This window comes from Taudactylus pleione, unplaced genomic scaffold (genome assembly GCF_031769625.1).
Source record: "Taudactylus pleione unplaced genomic scaffold, aTauple2 ptg000967l, whole genome shotgun sequence".
Taxonomy (NCBI): domain Eukaryota; kingdom Metazoa; phylum Chordata; class Amphibia; order Anura; family Myobatrachidae; genus Taudactylus; species Taudactylus pleione.
This window is the reverse complement of record NW_028285368.1, coordinates 6692501-6705000: the sequence shown is the minus strand read 5'-3', so window position 1 is coordinate 6705000 and position 12500 is coordinate 6692501. Positions and strand designations below refer to the sequence as shown.

General features: G+C 37.4%; 3 non-coding genes and 49 pseudogenes across 3 annotated transcripts; all 52 read right to left on the bottom strand.

Moving 5' to 3' along the window:
- Nucleotides 1-2: 2 nt before the first annotated feature.
- On the bottom strand, nt 3-121 carry LOC148459567 (5S ribosomal RNA). The gene has a single exon (XR_015873346.1). It is a non-coding gene; the product is annotated as a 5S ribosomal RNA (ribosomal RNA).
- Nucleotides 122-237: 116 nt separating this feature from the next.
- On the bottom strand, nt 238-356 carry LOC148459566 (5S ribosomal RNA; annotated as a pseudogene).
- A 116-nt stretch (nt 357-472) lies between these two features.
- Nucleotides 473-591, bottom strand: LOC148459565 (5S ribosomal RNA; annotated as a pseudogene).
- A 116-nt stretch (nt 592-707) lies between these two features.
- On the bottom strand, nt 708-826 carry LOC148459564 (5S ribosomal RNA; annotated as a pseudogene).
- A 115-nt stretch (nt 827-941) lies between these two features.
- LOC148459563 (5S ribosomal RNA) lies at nt 942-1060 on the bottom strand (annotated as a pseudogene).
- Nucleotides 1061-1176: 116 nt separating this feature from the next.
- Nucleotides 1177-1295, bottom strand: LOC148459562 (5S ribosomal RNA; annotated as a pseudogene).
- Nucleotides 1296-1411: 116 nt separating this feature from the next.
- LOC148459561 (5S ribosomal RNA) lies at nt 1412-1530 on the bottom strand (annotated as a pseudogene).
- Nucleotides 1531-1646: 116 nt separating this feature from the next.
- Nucleotides 1647-1765, bottom strand: LOC148459560 (5S ribosomal RNA; annotated as a pseudogene).
- Nucleotides 1766-1881: 116 nt separating this feature from the next.
- LOC148459559 (5S ribosomal RNA) lies at nt 1882-2000 on the bottom strand (annotated as a pseudogene).
- A 116-nt stretch (nt 2001-2116) lies between these two features.
- LOC148459558 (5S ribosomal RNA) lies at nt 2117-2235 on the bottom strand. The gene has a single exon (XR_015873760.1). It is a non-coding gene; the product is annotated as a 5S ribosomal RNA (ribosomal RNA).
- A 116-nt stretch (nt 2236-2351) lies between these two features.
- LOC148459557 (5S ribosomal RNA) lies at nt 2352-2470 on the bottom strand (annotated as a pseudogene).
- A 116-nt stretch (nt 2471-2586) lies between these two features.
- LOC148459556 (5S ribosomal RNA) lies at nt 2587-2705 on the bottom strand (annotated as a pseudogene).
- Nucleotides 2706-2821: 116 nt separating this feature from the next.
- Nucleotides 2822-2940, bottom strand: LOC148459555 (5S ribosomal RNA; annotated as a pseudogene).
- A 116-nt stretch (nt 2941-3056) lies between these two features.
- Nucleotides 3057-3175, bottom strand: LOC148459554 (5S ribosomal RNA; annotated as a pseudogene).
- Nucleotides 3176-3290: 115 nt separating this feature from the next.
- Nucleotides 3291-3409, bottom strand: LOC148459553 (5S ribosomal RNA; annotated as a pseudogene).
- Nucleotides 3410-3525: 116 nt separating this feature from the next.
- Nucleotides 3526-3644, bottom strand: LOC148459552 (5S ribosomal RNA; annotated as a pseudogene).
- Nucleotides 3645-3760: 116 nt separating this feature from the next.
- Nucleotides 3761-3879, bottom strand: LOC148459551 (5S ribosomal RNA). Its single transcript, XR_015873390.1, has one exon. It is a non-coding gene; the product is annotated as a 5S ribosomal RNA (ribosomal RNA).
- Nucleotides 3880-3995: 116 nt separating this feature from the next.
- On the bottom strand, nt 3996-4114 carry LOC148459550 (5S ribosomal RNA; annotated as a pseudogene).
- Nucleotides 4115-4230: 116 nt separating this feature from the next.
- LOC148459549 (5S ribosomal RNA) lies at nt 4231-4349 on the bottom strand (annotated as a pseudogene).
- Nucleotides 4350-4688: 339 nt separating this feature from the next.
- On the bottom strand, nt 4689-4807 carry LOC148459548 (5S ribosomal RNA; annotated as a pseudogene).
- A 116-nt stretch (nt 4808-4923) lies between these two features.
- Nucleotides 4924-5042, bottom strand: LOC148459547 (5S ribosomal RNA; annotated as a pseudogene).
- Nucleotides 5043-5158: 116 nt separating this feature from the next.
- LOC148459546 (5S ribosomal RNA) lies at nt 5159-5277 on the bottom strand (annotated as a pseudogene).
- Nucleotides 5278-5392: 115 nt separating this feature from the next.
- Nucleotides 5393-5511, bottom strand: LOC148459545 (5S ribosomal RNA; annotated as a pseudogene).
- A 116-nt stretch (nt 5512-5627) lies between these two features.
- On the bottom strand, nt 5628-5746 carry LOC148459544 (5S ribosomal RNA; annotated as a pseudogene).
- A 116-nt stretch (nt 5747-5862) lies between these two features.
- LOC148459543 (5S ribosomal RNA) lies at nt 5863-5981 on the bottom strand (annotated as a pseudogene).
- Nucleotides 5982-6097: 116 nt separating this feature from the next.
- Nucleotides 6098-6216, bottom strand: LOC148459542 (5S ribosomal RNA; annotated as a pseudogene).
- Nucleotides 6217-6332: 116 nt separating this feature from the next.
- LOC148459541 (5S ribosomal RNA) lies at nt 6333-6451 on the bottom strand (annotated as a pseudogene).
- A 116-nt stretch (nt 6452-6567) lies between these two features.
- LOC148459540 (5S ribosomal RNA) lies at nt 6568-6686 on the bottom strand (annotated as a pseudogene).
- Nucleotides 6687-6801: 115 nt separating this feature from the next.
- Nucleotides 6802-6920, bottom strand: LOC148459539 (5S ribosomal RNA; annotated as a pseudogene).
- Nucleotides 6921-7036: 116 nt separating this feature from the next.
- LOC148459538 (5S ribosomal RNA) lies at nt 7037-7155 on the bottom strand (annotated as a pseudogene).
- Nucleotides 7156-7271: 116 nt separating this feature from the next.
- On the bottom strand, nt 7272-7390 carry LOC148459537 (5S ribosomal RNA; annotated as a pseudogene).
- Nucleotides 7391-7729: 339 nt separating this feature from the next.
- LOC148459536 (5S ribosomal RNA) lies at nt 7730-7848 on the bottom strand (annotated as a pseudogene).
- Nucleotides 7849-7964: 116 nt separating this feature from the next.
- Nucleotides 7965-8083, bottom strand: LOC148459535 (5S ribosomal RNA; annotated as a pseudogene).
- A 116-nt stretch (nt 8084-8199) lies between these two features.
- Nucleotides 8200-8318, bottom strand: LOC148459534 (5S ribosomal RNA; annotated as a pseudogene).
- Nucleotides 8319-8433: 115 nt separating this feature from the next.
- On the bottom strand, nt 8434-8552 carry LOC148459533 (5S ribosomal RNA; annotated as a pseudogene).
- A 116-nt stretch (nt 8553-8668) lies between these two features.
- Nucleotides 8669-8787, bottom strand: LOC148459532 (5S ribosomal RNA; annotated as a pseudogene).
- A 116-nt stretch (nt 8788-8903) lies between these two features.
- Nucleotides 8904-9022, bottom strand: LOC148459531 (5S ribosomal RNA; annotated as a pseudogene).
- A 115-nt stretch (nt 9023-9137) lies between these two features.
- On the bottom strand, nt 9138-9256 carry LOC148459530 (5S ribosomal RNA; annotated as a pseudogene).
- Nucleotides 9257-9372: 116 nt separating this feature from the next.
- On the bottom strand, nt 9373-9491 carry LOC148459529 (5S ribosomal RNA; annotated as a pseudogene).
- Nucleotides 9492-9607: 116 nt separating this feature from the next.
- On the bottom strand, nt 9608-9726 carry LOC148459528 (5S ribosomal RNA; annotated as a pseudogene).
- Nucleotides 9727-9842: 116 nt separating this feature from the next.
- LOC148459527 (5S ribosomal RNA) lies at nt 9843-9961 on the bottom strand (annotated as a pseudogene).
- A 116-nt stretch (nt 9962-10077) lies between these two features.
- Nucleotides 10078-10196, bottom strand: LOC148459526 (5S ribosomal RNA; annotated as a pseudogene).
- A 116-nt stretch (nt 10197-10312) lies between these two features.
- Nucleotides 10313-10431, bottom strand: LOC148459525 (5S ribosomal RNA; annotated as a pseudogene).
- Nucleotides 10432-10546: 115 nt separating this feature from the next.
- On the bottom strand, nt 10547-10665 carry LOC148459524 (5S ribosomal RNA; annotated as a pseudogene).
- A 115-nt stretch (nt 10666-10780) lies between these two features.
- LOC148459523 (5S ribosomal RNA) lies at nt 10781-10899 on the bottom strand (annotated as a pseudogene).
- Nucleotides 10900-11015: 116 nt separating this feature from the next.
- On the bottom strand, nt 11016-11134 carry LOC148459522 (5S ribosomal RNA; annotated as a pseudogene).
- Nucleotides 11135-11249: 115 nt separating this feature from the next.
- LOC148459521 (5S ribosomal RNA) lies at nt 11250-11368 on the bottom strand (annotated as a pseudogene).
- Nucleotides 11369-11484: 116 nt separating this feature from the next.
- LOC148459520 (5S ribosomal RNA) lies at nt 11485-11603 on the bottom strand (annotated as a pseudogene).
- A 116-nt stretch (nt 11604-11719) lies between these two features.
- LOC148459519 (5S ribosomal RNA) lies at nt 11720-11838 on the bottom strand (annotated as a pseudogene).
- Nucleotides 11839-11953: 115 nt separating this feature from the next.
- LOC148459518 (5S ribosomal RNA) lies at nt 11954-12072 on the bottom strand (annotated as a pseudogene).
- A 116-nt stretch (nt 12073-12188) lies between these two features.
- Nucleotides 12189-12307, bottom strand: LOC148459517 (5S ribosomal RNA; annotated as a pseudogene).
- Nucleotides 12308-12423: 116 nt separating this feature from the next.
- The window catches only part of LOC148459516 (5S ribosomal RNA), a 119-nt pseudogene continuing 42 nt past the window's right edge, over nt 12424-12500 (bottom strand).

Genomic DNA, 12500 nt, shown 5'->3' with positions numbered 1-12500 from the left:
ATTACCTACAGCTCCTGGTATTCCCAGGTGGTCTCCCATCCAAGTACTAACCAGGCCCAACACTGCATAGCTTCCAAGATCAGACGAGATTGGGAATGTCCAGTGTGGTATGGCTGTAGGTGCTCAAAAATATTAACTTTAGACCTCTATTACTTCTTAACTCAAGTAAATTGATTGATAAGTTGAAAAAATTAAATGTAAAATGTAATAGAAAAGAATGTTATGGCAGTATAAAATTACCTACATCACCTGGTATTCCCAGGTGGTCTCCCATCCAAGTACTAACCAGGCCCAACACTGCATAGCTTCCAAGATCAAATGAGATTGGGCATGTCCAGCGTGCTTTGGCTGTAGGTGCTCAAAAACATTAACTTTAGACCTCTATTACTTCTTAACTCAAGTAAATTCATTGATAAGTTTAAAAAATTAATTTTAAAATGTAATAGAAAAGAATGTTATGGCAGTATAAAATTACCTACAGCACCTGGTATTCCCAGGTGGTCTCCCATCAAAGTACTAACCAGGCCCAACACTGAATAGCTTCCAAGATCAGATGAGATTGGGCATGTCCAGGGTGGTTTGGCTGTAGGTGCTCAAAAACATTAACTTTAGACCTCTTTTACTTCTTAACTCAAGTAAATTCATTGATAAGTTGAAAAAAATAAATGTAAAATGTAATAGAAAAGAATGTTATGTCAGTATAAAATTACCTACAGCATCTGGTATTCCCAGGTGGTCTCCCATCCAAGTACTAACCAAGCCCAACACTGCACAGCTTCCAAGATCAGATGAGATTGGGCATGTCCAGTGTGGTTTGGCTGTAGGTGCTCAAAAACTTTAACTTTAGACCTCTTTTACTTCTTAACTCAAGTAAATTCATTGATAAGTTTAAAAATGAAATGTAAAATGTAACAGAAAAGAATGTTATGGCAGTATAAAATTACCTACAGCTCCTGGTATTCCCAGGTGGTCTCCCATCCAAGTACTAACCTGGCCCGACACTGCATAGCTTCCAAGAGCAGACGAGATTGGGCATGTCCAGTGTGGTTTGGCTGTAGGCACTAAAAAACATTAACTTTAGACCTCTTTTACTTCTTTACTCAAGTAAATTCATTGATAAGTTGAAAAAATTAAATGTAAAATGTAATAGAAAAGAATGTTATGGCAGTATAAAATTACCTACAGCTCCTGGTATTCCCAGGTGTTCTCCCATCCAAGTACTAACCAGGCCCAACACTGCATAGATTCCAAGATCAGACGAGATTGGGCATGTCCAGTGTGGTTGGGCTGTAGGTGCTCAAAAACATTAACTTTAGACCTCTATTACTTCTTAACTCAAGTAAATTCATTGATAAGTTGAAAAAATTAAATGTAAAATGTAATAGAAAAGAATGTCATGGCAGTATAAAATTTCCTACAGCACCTGGTATTCCCAGGTGGTCTCCCATCCAAGTACTAACCAGGCCCAACACTGCATAGCTTCCAAGATCAGACGAGATTGGGCATGTCCAGTGTGGTTTGGCTGTAGGTGCTCAAAAACATTAACTTTAGACCTCTATTACTTCTTAACTCAAGTAAATTCATTGATAAGTTGAAAAAATTAATTGTAAAATGTAATAGAAAAGAATGTTATGGCAGTAAAAAATTACCTACAGCACCTGGTATTCCCAGGTGGTCTCCCATCCAAGTACTAATCAGGCCCAATACTGCAGAGCTTCCAAGAGCAGACGAGATTGGGCATGTCCAGTGTGGTTTGGCTGTAGGTGCTCAAAAACATTAACTTTAGACCTCTTTTACTTCTTTAGTCAAGTAAATTCATTGATAAGTTGAAAAAATTAAATGTAAAATGTAATAGAAAAGAATGTTATGGCAGTATAAAATTACCTACAGCTCCTGGTATTCCCAGGTGGTCTCCCATCCAAATACTAACCAGGCCCAACACTGCATAGCTTCCAAGATCAGACGAGATTGGGCATGTCCAGTGTGGTTTGGCTGTAGGTGCTCAAAAACATTAACTTTAGACCTCTATTACTTCTTAACTCAAGTAAATTCATTGATAAGTTGAAAAAATTAAATGTAAAATGTAATAGAAAAGAAAGTCATGGCAGTATAAAATTACCTACAGCACCTGGTATTCCCAGGTGGTCTCCCATCCAAGTACTAACCAGGCCCAACACTGCATAGCTTCCAAGATCAGACGAGATTGGGCATGTCCAGTGTGGTTTGGCTATAGGTGCTCAAAAACATTAACTTTAGACCTCTATTACTTCTTAACTCAAGTAAATTCATTGATAAGTTGAAAAAATTTAATGTAAAATGTAATAGAAAAGAATGTTATGGCAGTAAAAAATTACCTACAGCACCTGGTATTCCCAGGTGGTCTCCCATCCAAGTACTAATCAGGCCCAATACTGCATAGCTTCCAAGATCAGACAAGATTGGGCATGTCCAGTGTGGTCTGGCTGTAGGTGCTCAAAAACATTAACTTTAGACCTCTTTTACTTCTTAACTCAAGGAAATTCATTGATAAGTTGAAAAAATTAAATGTAAAATGTAATAGAAAAGAATGTTATGTCAGTATAAAATTACCTACAGCACCTGGTATTCCCAGGTGGTCTCCCATCCAAGTACTAACCAGGCCCAACACTGCATAGCTTCCAAGAGCAGACGAGATTGGGCATATCCAGCGGGGTTTGGCTGTAGGTGCTCAAAAACATTAACTTTAGACCTCTATTACTTCTTAACTCAAGTAAATTCATTGATAAGTTTAAAAAATTAATTTTAAAATGTAATAGAAAAGAATGTTATGGCAGTATAAAATTACCTACAGCACCTGGTATTCCCAGGTGGTCTCCCATCAAAGTACTTACCAGGCCCAACACTGAATAGCTTCCAAGATCAGATGAGATTGGGCATGTCCAGGGTGGTTTGGCTGTAGGTGCTCAAAAACATTAACTTTAGACCTCTTTTACTTCTTAACTCAAGTAAATTCATTGATAAGTTGAAAAAATTAAATGTAAAATGTAATAGAAAAGAATGTTATGTCAGTATAAAATTACCTACAGCATCTGGTATTCCCAGGTGGTCTCCCATCCAAGTACTAACCAAGCCCAACACTGCACAGCTTCCAAGATCAGATGAGATTGGGCATGTCCAGTGTGGTTTGGCTGTAGGTGCTCAAAAACTTTAACTTTAGACCTCTTTTACTTCTTAACTCAAGTAAATTCATTGATAAGTTTAAAAATGAAATGTAAAATGTAACAGAAAAGAATGTTATGGCAGTATAAAATTACCTACAGCTCCTGGTATTCCCAGGTGGTCTCCCATCCAAGTACTAACCTGGCCTGACACTGCATAGCTTCCAAGAGCAGATGAGATTGGGCATGTCCAGTGTGGTTTGGCTGTAGGCACTAAAAAACATTAACTTTAGACCTCTTTTACTTCTTTACTCAAGTAAATTCATTGATAAGTTGAAAAAATTAAATGTAAAATGTAATAGAAAAGAATGTTATGGCAGTATAAAATTACCTACAGCTCCTGGTATTCCCAGGTGGTCTCCCATCCAAGTACTAACCAGGCCCAACACTGCATAGATTCCAAGATCAGACGAGATTGGGCATGTCCAGTGTGGTTGGGCTGTAGGTGCTCAAAAACATTAACTTTAGACCTCTATTACTTCTTAACTCAAGTAAATTCATTGATAAGTTGAAAAAATTAAATGTAAAATGTAATAGAAAAGAATGTCATGGCAGTATAAAATTACCTACAGCACCTGGTATTCCCAGGAGGTCTCCCATCCAAGTACTAACCAGGCCCAACACTGCATAGCTTCCAAGATCAGACGAGATTGGGCATGTCCAGTGTGGTTTGGCTGTAGGTGCTCAAAAACATTAACTTTAGACCTCTATTACTTCTTAACTCAAGTAAATTCATTGCTAAGTTGAAAAAATTAATTGTAAAATGTAATAGAAAAGAATGTTATGGCAGTAAAAAATTACCTACAGCACCTGGTATTCCCAGGTGGTCTCCCATCCAAGTACTAATCAGGCCCAATACTGCAGAGCTTCCAAGAGCAGACAAGATTGGGCATGTCCAGTGTGGTTTGGCTGTAGGTGCTCAAAAACATTAACTTTAGACCTCTTTTACTTCTTAACTCAAGTAAATTCATTGATAAGTTGAAAAAAATAAATGTAAAATGTAATAGAAAAGAATGTTATGTCAGTATAAAATTACCTACAGCACCTGGTATTCCCAGGTGGTCTCCCATCCTAGTACTAACCAAGCCCAACACTGCACAGCTTCCAAGATCAGATGAGATTGGGCATGTCCAGTGTGGTTTGGCTGTAGGTGCTCAAAAACTTTAACTTTAGACCTCTTTTACTTCTTAACTCAAGAAAATTCATTGATAAGTTTAAAAATGAAATGTAAAATGTAACAGAAAAGAATGTTATGGCAGTATAAAATTACCTACAGCACCTGGTATTCCCAGGTGGTCTCCCATCCAAGCCCAACACTGCATAGCTTCCAAGAGCAGACGAGATTGGGCATGTCCAGTGGGGTTTGGCTGTAGGTGCTCAAAATCATTAACTTTAGACCTCTTTTACTTCTTTACTCAAGTAAATTCATTGTTAAGTTGAAAAAATTAAATGTAAAATGTAATAGAAAAGAATGTTATGGCAGTATAAAATTACCTACAGCTCCTGGTATTCCCAGGTGGTCTCCCATCCAAGTACTAACCAGGCCCAACACTGCATAGCTTCCAAGATCAGACGAGATTGGGCATGTCCAGTGTGGTTTGGCTGTAGGTGCTCAAAAATATTAACTTTAGACCTCTATTACTTCTTAACTCAAGTAAATTGATTGATAAGTTGAAAAAATTAAATGTAAAATGTAATAGAAAAGAATGATATGGCAGTATAAAATTACCTACATCACCTGGTATTCCCAGGTGGTCTCCCATCCAAGTACTAACCAGGCCCAACACTGCATAGCTTCCAAGATCAGATGAGATTGGGCATGTCCAGGGTGGTTTGGCTGTAAGTGCTCAAAAACATTAACTTTAGACCTCTTTTACTTCTTAACTCAAGTAAATTCATTGATAAGTTGAAAAAATTAAATGTAAAATGTAATAGAAAAGAATGTTATGTCAGTATAAAATTACCTACAGCATCTGGTATTCCCAGGTGGTCTCCCATCCAAGTACTAACCAAGCCCAACACTGCACACCTTCCAAGATCAGATGAGATTGGGCATGTCCAGTGTGGTTTGGCTGTAGGTGCTCAAAAACTTTAACTTTAGACCTCTTTTACTTCTTAACTCAAGTAAATTCATTGATAAGTTTAAAAATGAAATGTAAAATGTAACAGAAAAGAATGTTATGGCAGCATAAAATTATCTACAGCTCCTGGTATTCCCAGGTGGTCTCCCATCCAAGTACTAACCTGGCCCAACACTGCATAGCTTCCAAGAGCAGAAGAGATTGGGCATGTCCAGTGTGGTTTATCTGTAGGCGCTAAAAAACATTAACTTTAGACCTCTTTTACTTCTTTACTCAAGTAAATTCATTGATAAGTTGAAAAAATTAAATGTAAAATGTAATAGAAAAGAATGTTATGGCAGTATAAAATTACCTACAGCTCCTGGTATTCCCAGGTGGTCTCCCATCCAAATACTAACCAGGCCCAACACTGCATAGCTTCCAAGATCAGAAGAGATTGGGCATGTCCAGTGTGGTTGGGCTGTAGGTGCTTGAAAACTTTAACTTTAGACCTCAATTACTTCTTAACTCAAGTAAATTCATTGATAAGTTGAAAAAATTAAATGTAAAATGTAATAGAAAAGTATGTCATGGCAGTATAAAATTACCTACAGCACCTGGTATTCCCAGGTGGTCTCCCATCCAAGTACTAACCAGGCCCAACACTGCATAGCTTCCAAGATCAGATGAAATTGGGCATGTCCAGTGTGGTTTGGCTATAGGAGCTCAAAAACATTAACTTTAGACCTCTTTTACTTCTTAACTCAAGTAAATTCATTGATAAGTTGAAAAAATTAATTGTAAAATGTAATAGAAAAGAATGTTATGGCAGTATAAAATTACCTAAAGCACCTGGTATTCCCAGGTGGTCTCCCATCCAAGTACTAACCAGGCCCAATACTGCATAGCTTCCAAGATCAGATAAGATTGGGCATGTCCAGTTTGGTTCGGCTGTAGGAGCTCAAAAACATTAACTTTAGACCTCTTTTACTTCTTAACTCAAGTAAATTCATTGATAAGTTTAAAAAATTAATTGTAAAATGTAATAGAAAAGAATGTTATGGCAGTATAAAATTACCTAAAGCACCTGGTATTCCCAGGTGGTCTCCCATCCAAGTACTAACCAGGCCCAATACTGCATAGCTTCCAAGATCAGACGAGATTGGGCATGTCCAGTGTGGTTTGGCTGTTGGTGCTCAAAAACATTAACTTTAGACCTCTTTTACTTCTTAACTCAAGTAAATTCATTGATAAGTTGAAAAAATTAAATGTAAAATGTAATAGAAAAGAATGTTATGTCAGTATAAAATTACCTACAGCACCTGGTATTCCCAGGTGGTCTCCCATCCAAGTACTAACCAAGCCCAACACTGCACAGCTTCCAAGATCAGATGAGATTGGGCATGTCCAGTGTGGTTTGGCTGTAGGTGCTCAAAAACTTTAACTTTAGACCTCTTTTACTTCTTAACTCAAGTAAATTCATTGATAAGTTTAAAAATGAAATGTAAAATGTAACAGAAAAGAATGTTATGGCAGTATAAAATTACCTACAGCTCCTGGTATTCCCAGGTGGTCTCCCATCCAAGTACTAACCAGGCCCAACACTGCATAGCTTCCAAGATCAGACGAGATTGGGCATGTCCAGTGTGGTTTGGCTGTAGGTGCTCAAAAACATTAACTTTAGACCTCTATTACTTCTTAACTCAAGTAAATTCATTGATAAGTTGAAAAAATTAATTGTAAAATGTAATAGAAAAGAATGTTATGGCAGTAAAAAATTACCTACAGCACCTGGTATTCCCAGGTGGTCTCCCATCCAAGTACTAATCAGGCCCAATACTGCAGAGCTTCCAAGAGCAGACGAGATTGGGCATGTCCAGTGTGGTTTGGCTGTAGGTGCTCAAAAACATTAACTTTAGACCTCTTTTACTTCTTAACTCAAGTAAATTCATTGATAAGTTGAAAAAAATAAATGTAAAATGTAATAGAAAAGAATGTTATGTCAGTATAAAATTACCTACAGCACCTGGTATTCCCAGGTGGTCTCCCATCCTAGTACTAACCAAGCCCAACACTGCACAGCTTCCAAGATCAGATGAGATTGGGCATGTCCAGTATGGTTTGGCTGTAGGTGCTCAAAAACTTTAACTTTAGACCTCTTTTACTTCTTAACTCAAGAAAATTCATTGATAAGTTTAAAAATGAAATGTAAAGTGTAACAGAAAAGAATGTTATGGCAGTATAAAATTACCTACAGCACCTGGTATTCCCAGGTGGTCTCCCATTCAAGCCCAACACTGCATAGCTTCCAAGAGCAGACGAGATTGGGCATGTCCAGTGGGGTTTGGCTGTAGGTGCTCAAAATCATTAACTTTAGACCTCTTTTACTTCTTTACTCAAGTAAATTCATTGTTAAGTTGAAAAAATTAAATGTAAAATGTAATAGAAAAGAATGTTATGGCAGTATAAAATTACCTACAGCTCCTGGTATTCCCAGGTGGTCTCCCATCCAAGTACTAACCAGGCCCAACACTGCATAGCTTCCAAGATCAGACGAGATTGGGCATGTCCAGTGTGGTTTGGCTGTAGGTGCTCAAAAATATTAACTTTAGACCTCTATTACTTCTTAACTCAAGTAAATTGATTGATAAGTTGAAAAAATTAAATGTAAAATGTAATAGAAAAGAATGATATGGCAGTATAAAATTACCTACATCACCTGGTATTCCCAGGTGGTCTCCCATCCAAGTACTAACCAGGCCCAACACTGCATAGCTTCCAAGATCAGATGAGATTGGGCATGTCCAGGGTGGTTTGGCTGTAAGTGCTCAAAAACATTAACTTTAGACCTCTTTTACTTCTTAACTCAAGTAAATTTATTGATAAGTTGAAAAAATTAAATGTAAAATGTAATAGAAAAGAATGTTATGTCAGTATAAAATTACCTACAGCATCTGGTATTCCCAGGTGGTCTCCCATCCAAGTACTAACCAAGCCCAACACTGCACACCTTCCAAGATCAGATGAGATTGGGCATGTCCAGTGTGGTTTGGCTGTAGGTGCTCAAAAACTTTAACTTTAGACCTCTTTTACTTCTTAACTCAAGTAAATTCATTGATAAGTTTAAAAATGAAATGTAAAATGTAACAGAAAAGAATGTTATGGCAGCATAAAATTATCTACAGCTCCTGGTATTCCCAGGTGGTCTCCCATCCAAGTACTAACCTGGCCCAACACTGCATAGCTTCCAAGAGCAGATGAGATTGGGCATGTCCAGTGTGGTTTGGCTGTAGGTGCTCAAAAACTTTAACTTTAGACCTCTTTTACTTCTTAACTCAAGTAAATTGATTGATAAGTTGAAAAAATTAAATGTAAAATGTAATAGAAAAGAATGATATGGCAGTATAAAATTACCTACATCACCTGGTATTCCCAGGTGGTCTCCCATCCAAGTACTAACCAGGCCCAACACTGCATAGCTTCCAAGATCAGATGAGATTGGGCATGTCCAGGGTGGTTTGGCTGTAAGTGCTCAAAAACATTAACTTTAGACCTCTTTTACTTCTTAACTCAAGTAAATTCATTGATAAGTTGAAAAAATTAAATGTAAAATGTAATAGAAAAGAATGTTATGTCAGTATAAAATTACCTACAGCATCTGGTATTCCCAGGTGGTCTCCCATCCAAGTACTAACCAAGCCCAACACTGCACACCTTCCAAGATCAGATGAGATTGGGCATGTCCAGTGTGGTTTGGCTGTAGGTGCTCAAAAACTTTAACTTTAGACCTCTTTTACTTCTTAACTCAAGTAAATTCATTGATAAGTTTAAAAATGAAATGTAAAATGTAACAGAAAAGAATGTTATGGCAGCATAAAATTATCTACAGCTCCTGGTATTCCCAGGTGGTCTCCCATCCAAGTACTAACCTGGCCCAACACTGCATAGCTTCCAAGAGCAGAAGAGATTGGGCATGTCCAGTGTGGTTTATCTGTAGGCGCTAAAAAACATTAACTTTAGACCTCTTTTACTTCTTTACTCAAGTAAATTCATTGATAAGTTGAAAAAATTAAATGTAAAATGTAATAGAAAAGAATGTTATGGCAGTATAAAATTACCTACAGCTCCTGGTATTCCCAGGTGGTCTCCCATCCAAATACTAACCAGGCCCAACACTGCATAGCTTCCAAGATCAGAAGAGATTGGGCATGTCCAGTGTGGTTGGGCTGTAGGTGCTTGAAAACTTTAACTTTAGACCTCAATTACTTCTTAACTCAAGTAAATTCATTGATAAGTTGAAAAAAATAAATGTAAAATGTAATAGAAAAGTATGTCATGGCAGTATAAAATTACCTATAGCACCTGGTATTCCCAGGTGGTCTCCCATCCAAGTACTAACCAGGCCCAACACTGCATAGCTTCCAAGATCAGATGAAATTGGGCATGTCCAGTGTGGTTTGGCTATAGGAGCTCAAAAACATTAACTTTAGACTTCTTTTACTTCTTAACTCAAGTAAATTCATTGATAAGTTGAAAAAATTAATTGTAAAATGTAATAGAAAAGAATGTTATGGCAGTATAAAATTACCTAAAGCACCTGGTATTCCCAGGTGGTCTCCCATCCAAGTACTAACCAGGCCCAATACTGCATAGCTTCCAAGATCAGATAAGATTGGGCATGTCCAGTTTGGTTCGGCTGTAGGAGCTCAAAAACATTAACTTTAGACCTCTTTTACTTCTTAACTCAAGTAAATTCATTGATAAGTTGAAAAAATTAATTGTAAAATGTAATAGAAAAGAATGTTATGGCAGTATAAAATTACCTAAAGCACCTGGTATTCCCAGGTGGTCTCCCATCCAAGTACTAACCAGGCCCAATACTGCATAGCTTCCAAGATCAGACGAGATTGGGCATGTCCAGTGTGGTTTGGCTGTTGGTGCTCAAAAACATTAACTTTAGACCTCTTTTACTTCTTAACTCAAGTAAATTCATTGATAAGTTGAAAAAATTAAATGTAAAATGTAATAGAAAAGAATGTTATGTCAGTATAAAATTACCTACAGCACCTGGTATTCCCAGGTGGTCTCCCATCCAAGTACTAACCAAGCCCAACACTGCACAGCTTCCAAGATCAGATGAGATTGGGCATGTCCAGTGTGGTTTGGCTGTAGGTGCTCAAAAACTTTAACTTTAGACCTCTTTTACTTCTTAACTCAAGTAAATTCATTGATAAGTTTAAAAATGAAATGTAAAATGTAACAGAAAAGAATGTTATGGCAGTATAAAATTACCTACAGCTCCTGGTATTCCCAGGTGGTCTCCCATCCAAGTACTAACCAGGCCCAACACTGCATAGCTTCCAAGAGCAGACGAGATTGGGCATGTCCAGTGGGGTTTGGCTGTAGGTGCTCAAAAACATTAACTTTAGACCTCTTTTACTTCTTACTCAAGTAAATTCATTGATAAGTTGAAAAAATTAAATGTAAAATGTAATAGAAAAGAATGTTATGGCAGTATAAAATTACCTACAGCTCCTGGTATTCCCAAGTGGTCTCCCATCCAAGTACTAACCAGGCCCAACACTGCATAGCTTCCAAGATCAGACGAGATTGGGCAGGTCCAGTGTAGTTTGCCTGTAGTTGCTCAAAAATATTAACTTTAGACCTCTATTACTTCTTAACTCAAGTAAATTGATTGATAAGTTGAAAAAATTATATGTAAAATGTAATAGAAAAGAATATTATGGCAGTATAAAATTACCTACATCACTTGGTTTTCCCAGGTGGTCTCCCATCCAAGTACTAACCAGGCCCAACACTGCATAGCTTCCAAGATCAAATAAGATTGGGCATATCCAGTGTGGTTTGGCTGTAGGTGCTCAAAAACATTAACTTTAGACCTCTATTACTTCTTAACTCAAGTAAATTCATTGATAAGTTTAAAAAATAATTTTAAAATGTAATAGAAAAGAATGTTATGGCAGTATAAAATTACCTACAGCACCTGGTATTCCCAGGTGGTCTCCCATCCAAGTACTAATCAGGCCCAACACTGAATAGCTTCCAAGATCAGATGAGATTGGGCATGTCCAGGGTGGTTTGGCTGTAGGTGCTCAAAAACATTAACTTTAGACCTCTTTTACTTCTTAACTCAAGTAAATTCATTGATAAGTTTAAAAAATTAATTTTAAAATGTAATAGAAAAGAATGTTATGGCAGTATAAAATTACCTACAGCACCTGGTATTCCCAGGTGGTCTCCCATCCAAGTACTAATCAGGCCCAACACTGAATAGCTTCCAAGATCAGATGAGATTGGGCATGTCCAGGGTGGTTTGGCTGTAGGTGCTCAAAAACATTAACGTTAGACCTCTTTTACTTCTTAACTCAAGTAAATTCATTGATAAGTTGAAAAAATTAAATGTAAAATGTAATAGAAAAGAATGTTATGTCAGTATAAAATTACCTACAGCATCTGGTATTCCCAGGTGGTCTCCCATCCAAGTACTAACCAAGCCCAACACTGCACAGCTTCCAAGATCAGATGAGATTGGGCATGTCCAGTGTGGTTTGGCTGTAGGTGCTCAAAAACTTTAACTTTAGACCTCTTTTACTTCTTAACTCAAGTAAATTCATTGATAAGTTTAAAAATGAAATGTAAAATGTAACAGAAAAGAATGTTATGGCAGTATAAAATTACCTACAGCTCCTGGTATTCCCAGGTGGTCTCCCATCCAAGTACTAACCTGGCCCAACACTGCATAGCTTCCAAGAGCAGACGAGATTGGGCATGTCCAGTGTGGTTTGGCTGGAGGCACTAAAAAACATTAACTTTAGACCTCTTTTACTTCTTTACTCAAGTAAATTCATTGATAAGTTGAAAAAATTAAATGTAAAATGTAATAGAAAAGAATGTTATGGCAGTATAAAATTACCTACAGCTCCTGGTATTCCCAGGTGGTCTCCCATCCAAATACTAACCAGGCCCAACACTGCATAGCTTCCAAGATCAGATGAGATTGGGCATGTCCAGTGTGGTTTGGCTGTAGGTGCTCAAAAATATTAACTTTAGACCTCTTTTACTTCTTAACTCAAGTTAAATCATTGATAAGTTGAAAAAATTTATTGTAAAATGTAATAGAAAAGAATGGTATTGCAGTATAAAATTACCTACAGCACCTGGTATTCCCAGGTGGTCTCCCATCCAAGTACTAACCAGGCCCAATACTGCATAGCTTCCAAGA